This window comes from Vigna unguiculata, chromosome 11, assembly GCF_004118075.2.
Source record: "Vigna unguiculata cultivar IT97K-499-35 chromosome 11, ASM411807v1, whole genome shotgun sequence".
Classification (NCBI taxonomy): Eukaryota; Viridiplantae; Streptophyta; class Magnoliopsida; order Fabales; family Fabaceae; genus Vigna; species Vigna unguiculata.
This window is the reverse complement of record NC_040289.1, coordinates 31198827-31205099: the sequence shown is the minus strand read 5'-3', so window position 1 is coordinate 31205099 and position 6273 is coordinate 31198827.

Here is a 6273-nt window from a genome sequence, read left to right as displayed (position 1 = left end):
CTCCAGAACCGATCTAATGTATATGTTTTACACTAGTGGACAACAAAAGTCAATTTGTGAGTTTTTTTTTTTGTTTTTTTCATCAATATTTTCCTACACTAAACCCATAGGAAATCAATATACAATACAAGATATACAAAAAAAAGTCATAACCTTCTAAATACTTTGAATATCACAAATAAAGTTGTAAATTATGAAAAAATGGTGAAAAATAAGACAAAAAAACCTCAAACAATGGATTTTTGAAAATTTCATAACCTTAACCTCCTTTGGGTATTGGCCAACACATTCATCACCCATTTTCAACAACTTTCATTTTTTGAGTGTCTTCATCTGAAGTTCATTGCAAAAGTTATGATCTTTTGAAGTTTCTCACCACCACAACTCTAATATATGAGATCAATTTGTAATCTTAAAACACTCTACCTATTTTACAAAACCCTAAAAGTGGGAAAGAAGATGAGAAGACACCAACCTTTGTGAAATATATTTGGAAGGAATGAAAGATTGAGCCCAAACGACCACCACAACGTTAACATGAAGTGAGGTGGATTGAAGATGAAAATCGATTGTTGGGAAAACTTTTGTGCAAAAAAGAAAGAAAACCGAAGAGATTTTGTCCAAACGGTCTCACACTATTTCTTTTATGTTTTTTAAAACGAGTTTGACATCGAACGAGAGTGTGGTCAACATCATAAAACCTTTTGACGTCAATTTTAGGACACATTGATGTCAATTGACATCGATTCGACATCAAATTTAATATAATGTGGACCAACATCATTTTTGTAATTTTAATTACAATAATGTCATCAGTCATATTTTAGGTCAATTTCTTTAAATTCCTAATGTCTTGAGTAACATTATAAAAGTTCTTTTTTGTTAGTGAAAACATGTGCATCCACTTTTTTATTACAATAATGAAATATAAAAAGAAATTATCATAATTATTAAAACAAAAAATATTATTAAATTACACAAAATATCCATAAAATATAGTTAAAAAAAGTTATTTTTATAATTTTATTATAATAACAGTTAATTGAACGGAAAAAATAGTTATAAAATTTAAAGATAAAATAATAGAATAGTTTACATTAATAAAAGTAAATAAAAAAGATACCTACAACTTACAATAATCTTTGACCAAGTCAATGACGGACCTTCATATATATAGAAGGTCATGCCTTCCAAATTTTTTTATTTATATAATTTAATATATAATTTGAAACATTTCTTTTAAAAATGTATTTTTACAAATTTTTATATATCTATATTTATATAAAATAAAACTTTTCTTTTTTTAATTTTTATCTTTTAAATAATTTTTTAAAATTGAAATAATTATTTTATTAATCTCTTAAGTGATCCTTTGTTTAATTTAACTATTACTCTTTTTCAATTTGATTGGTTTTTTAAACTTAATCATAATAAATGAAGATTAATTATAGTAAAATAAAAAAAATATTTATATTTAATTTTATAATTATAAGAATGACAATAATAATAATTTTATTATTTTTTATTATAATAAAAAATTAAATACAGTGATTTTTTTTTATATAAAAGTTATTTTGGGTTTAATTATTATTTTCGTTCAAAAATATCAAGTTAGTCATCGAGTTATTTTTAGTTTCAATTTGATCCCGATTTTTGAATAATTGATACAATTTGTTTTTTTGTTAAATTTTTTGAAACACATCAAAGTTTTTCATCAAAATTGAGGTTGTGAATAAAAATAATTTACTTTGTTGGTGACATAATCTTGGTGTCAATTTTGATAAAAAATTCTTGATTCGCTTTAAAGAATTTAATGAAAAGGATCAAATTGTACTAATTTTAAAAAAATCGAAACTAAATTAAGACTAAAATAACTAGAAGACCAACTTAACATTTTTAGAAAAAAATATGAGCAAAAAATTAATTCAACCAAAATTTTAACACCCACAAAATATTGGTTAAAAATCTCTCAGTGGACCAAGTGTTTTTGTTGGAAACCAAATTTGTAATGTTACTCTAAAACTAATTACATTGTATCCGTCCCGTCTAAAAGAATCAATCTTGTTAACGGTTGAAAATTTATAGATTTTTTTTCATACCTACGGATTTTTATGAATATTCAGAAATATTTTTGTATTTTAATTTTTAAAAAATTTGAACAAAATATTTGAGAATAATTGTTTAAAATTTAAACTTAGATAAAAAAATCTTTAAATATGATTCAAATAAAATTACTCAATAAAATATTAATGTAAATAAATTTAGACATTCTAAAATAACAGTAATAATATTTTAAAAAATAGCTAACCTTGTTGTATGTTAATATTGTTATGATCTTACATAACCATATATTAAATAACTCACATAAAAAATTAAACATGAACATTTTTAAGTTAAAAGATAATTTATAAAATAAATACATTATTAAAAACACATGTCTTAGTGTTTTTATCTTTTTATGATAATAAAAAATAAAAAATTATAACTATAAAATTAAATATAAATTTATTTTTACAATTTTATTATAGATAGTTTTTATTTATTTTATAGGTAATAATTTTTTATAATAGATATTTTAGTTTAAAACTATATACTAAGGAAAAAAGTCAAATAAAAAAATAGTTAAATTAAAAAAAATTCACTTGAAGAATAAAATTTGTAAGACAATTATTTTAATTTTAAAAAAGATAAAATTGAAAAAATAAATCATATACTGCAAAAAAATCCGAATTCTCTTTATATAATAATAATAATAATGTTATACCTATATTTATATTAATTTTGATGCATTAAAATAGATAGCTAGCGACACATCTTCATTGTTATTCACGGAATTGTTCTGCCTAAACTTTTGATATATATAAAAATTTGTATATAAATAAGAATATTAATTTTAATTTTGTTATGTTATTCTCAAATTTATATACATTTATAAATAAAATTTTGACACCCTAAATTATTTGTTAAATATATAAAAATATTTTGGGCATGAGAATTTGAAACATAGATACTAAATACATGTCGTCTGATACCAAATCAAATTGAACATAAATTCATAATCTATGTTTAAATTAAAATCATTTGAAATAAAAAAAAAATCCCCATTCGGAACCGATTAAAGCTTCAAACGTGAACTTAAACAAAAACATGCATTAAGTTGTGTTGTGCTGAATTGGACAAACAACATGGTATTCGGAATATTTTTTTCTTGTATAAAATTTGCCCTAATTATTTGGTTTAATCATAGACATTGAAGATCACATACAGATAGCAGAAAATGAAGGTGTTGATGGCGATTGCTTCCCTGAATCACTGACCTACCATCACTTTGATGTTAACTTTATTAAGTTCATTGTATGGATACGGTGTTTTATCATTGGCCAATACTTTCCAAAACTGCAACCAACTTTGAATCTTTCATTTTTTGTTTTGTTAATTTGTTCCAAACATAATGTTTCATGCACGCATATGTAACACGATTTGTTTCTTCTGGACGAGGTAGTTAAGCTTCTGGCTCAAGCAAAGATAGCACATATAATAAGGTCCTAAGTGGGGTGAGAGAATGGAAGTAACTTGCAATTATTTTAATAATGTTTTCAAGAGATACCTACTACAATGATGCCTAGATTTTAAAAATGCATTACAAATATTTAGAGTTAGTTTAAAGTTATTAAGCAACCTTTTCTTTTATGGATTAGTTCGATTGAAGGGAAAAAAATAGTATAAAAAAAAATGAATTAAGCTAACGCTGAAAAATCAGGAAATCACACTTAAATTAAAGAGGTATGTACTATAACTATCTGAGATCTTAAAGCACCAATACCTCTTTCTGCATAAGCGTGTGGTATTAGCATAATATAAAATTTCAATAATATTATAAAATAGGTTTATGAGGCTGTTGTAACTTTTTTTTTGGATTTTTTGGCATCCTATTTTTAAGTTTAAGAGACTCTAAGTAAGTTTTAGAGATTCATAAAATATATGAGGAAAGGTTCAATATGCATATTTTTTCTCTATTATGCAAACTTTGTCCTCATAAATATAAGTGAATAAATATGTATGAGTCGAAATATTTCGAATATTCTATCGATAAACAAAGTAAATAAAATAATTGGGAAATAAAATAGAAATAAAGGTGTTTGATTTGAGAGAAAAAAAAAAATAATATGACACATGCAAAGTTAAAGTCATCTTTTACATTAGAATCTTTTTGATTTTGACACTACACACCTTTTAAGTAGAAGATGACCCAAATTTTGACACATACACCTTTTAAGGTAAAATGATCCAAATTTTGACACATAACAAACTTAATTTTTGACATGATACTTTCAAATGTCACATTTTTTTATAAGCAATGAATAATAAATATTATAAAGTGAGCATTTAGGGTGTTGCAACCCTTTTACACACTTAAACTATATACAAGTAATGGTATTGAAGAAATAGTACAAATAAGTCATTTCAAACAACAAAAGAAGATTGTAAATGTTATTATCATATGAGTCTTATCCTATCAATATTACAAACCAAATTAATACACTTCATTCAAACCACCTCAAGCACTTGAAGACCTACATATTTTCATTGGGCCTATATTTGCAAAAATGTTGACTTTATATGTTGTTTGTGAGATAAGTGTATTTCACATGAGTGTTGTTTATTGCCCAATACCTGATTTTTTTACGCCAATGGTATTTAGTGGTGTTGACCGGTCTATTATATGAAAACATTTTTACTATTTTTTAGGTTCCTAGTAATTGGACATTTAAATAGTTGAGATAAAATTAGATTTACCTTTATGTTGACTATCAATTTAGAAATGATAAGCAATACAAAGTAAGATTTTAATTTCATATTTTTTCATAAATGTATTTTAAAAGTGACTCAAGAATTTTTAATATCTATTATACATAATACTCCTTGAAAGTAATAGAGTTACCCAACCTCCTTGAAGAAGAAATTTTATAATACGATACACATCAACAACCTAATGGTATAGAATAAAATGGGTGCTTTCGCAAAGTTTCATCTAGAATAGGGGTGGGAAGAGTGTCTTCCAAAAAGTATTTTTAGAATTGATTAGTGTATTCCGGAAAGCAAAATCCGGTTGATGGGCGCAGAAAGAAATTCGATGGGTGCAGAAAGAAATAACCTAAAAGTATAGAGTTGAACTTTAAATTTGGCATTTAAACAAGTGATCCACTTTTCACAAAAAGGAAAATTTGAACATGTTTTTCCTTTCTCAAAGGGAAATATTTTTTTTTTATATAAAAAGAACCACATGACAACTTATAAAAAAAATATTGAAAATTAAAATAGTAAATGTTAAATGTGTATAAAAAAAATTATGTCAAACTAACATTACCCCTTCTCAAATGTGACCAAAAGAAATTATCATTCAAAATCTCTAAAGTTTTCAAAGCCCTATCATATTCTTTAATCTACCCTCACAAACTTTTATGAGTTTCTCCCTTAAAGATCCTTTATGTACATAAAACATTTTACCTTTTAATCTTGTTGAAAATAAATTTTGTGACACTTTAAAGAACCCTTGAAAAAACTAAGATAAGTTGTCATCATTTTAATAAAATTCTCTATATCATCAAACTTAAAAAATTTTGTTCCAATCATAGTAAGCAAGGTGTGATTTCTTAAAAGAGCCTCAACAACCATATTTGATTTTCTCTGCTTACGTTTAATCATAGAATTGTTTAATGCACTTTACCTATTTTGTATTTATCTTGTTAAGCTTGCATTGCCATTTTAAATATTTAAGAATCCTGATTTCCTTTCGCAGGAAATAGTGCTATTAATTGTATAGGGCTTTAGCAAAGGCATATATATATATATATATATATATATATATATATATATATATATATATATATATATATATATATTCTTATTAGAGATATTATATATAGTAGTTGATGACATCATAAAAATAGTAAATATTAATTTGAAAAGTAGTTTTATATTAAATATATAAATCAATTCTATAATATATTCAATTTATTATTTTGGTCTTTATGTCATTTTCTTCTTCTTATTCTCAATGATGATGCAATATATAAGATGTCATGCCAAAATGATAAGTGACTATTTATATTCTGATAACAACAATAAAACAGTAAGACTTTTTCAATGATCAAGAACTAAAAATTTATGCAACAATATCAAAATAACAAAAGAAAAGGACAAAAAAAAAAAAATAATATATGAGAAAAATAATATTGTGCTTTTTGAGTATCCAATGGAAAAGGCTTTCAC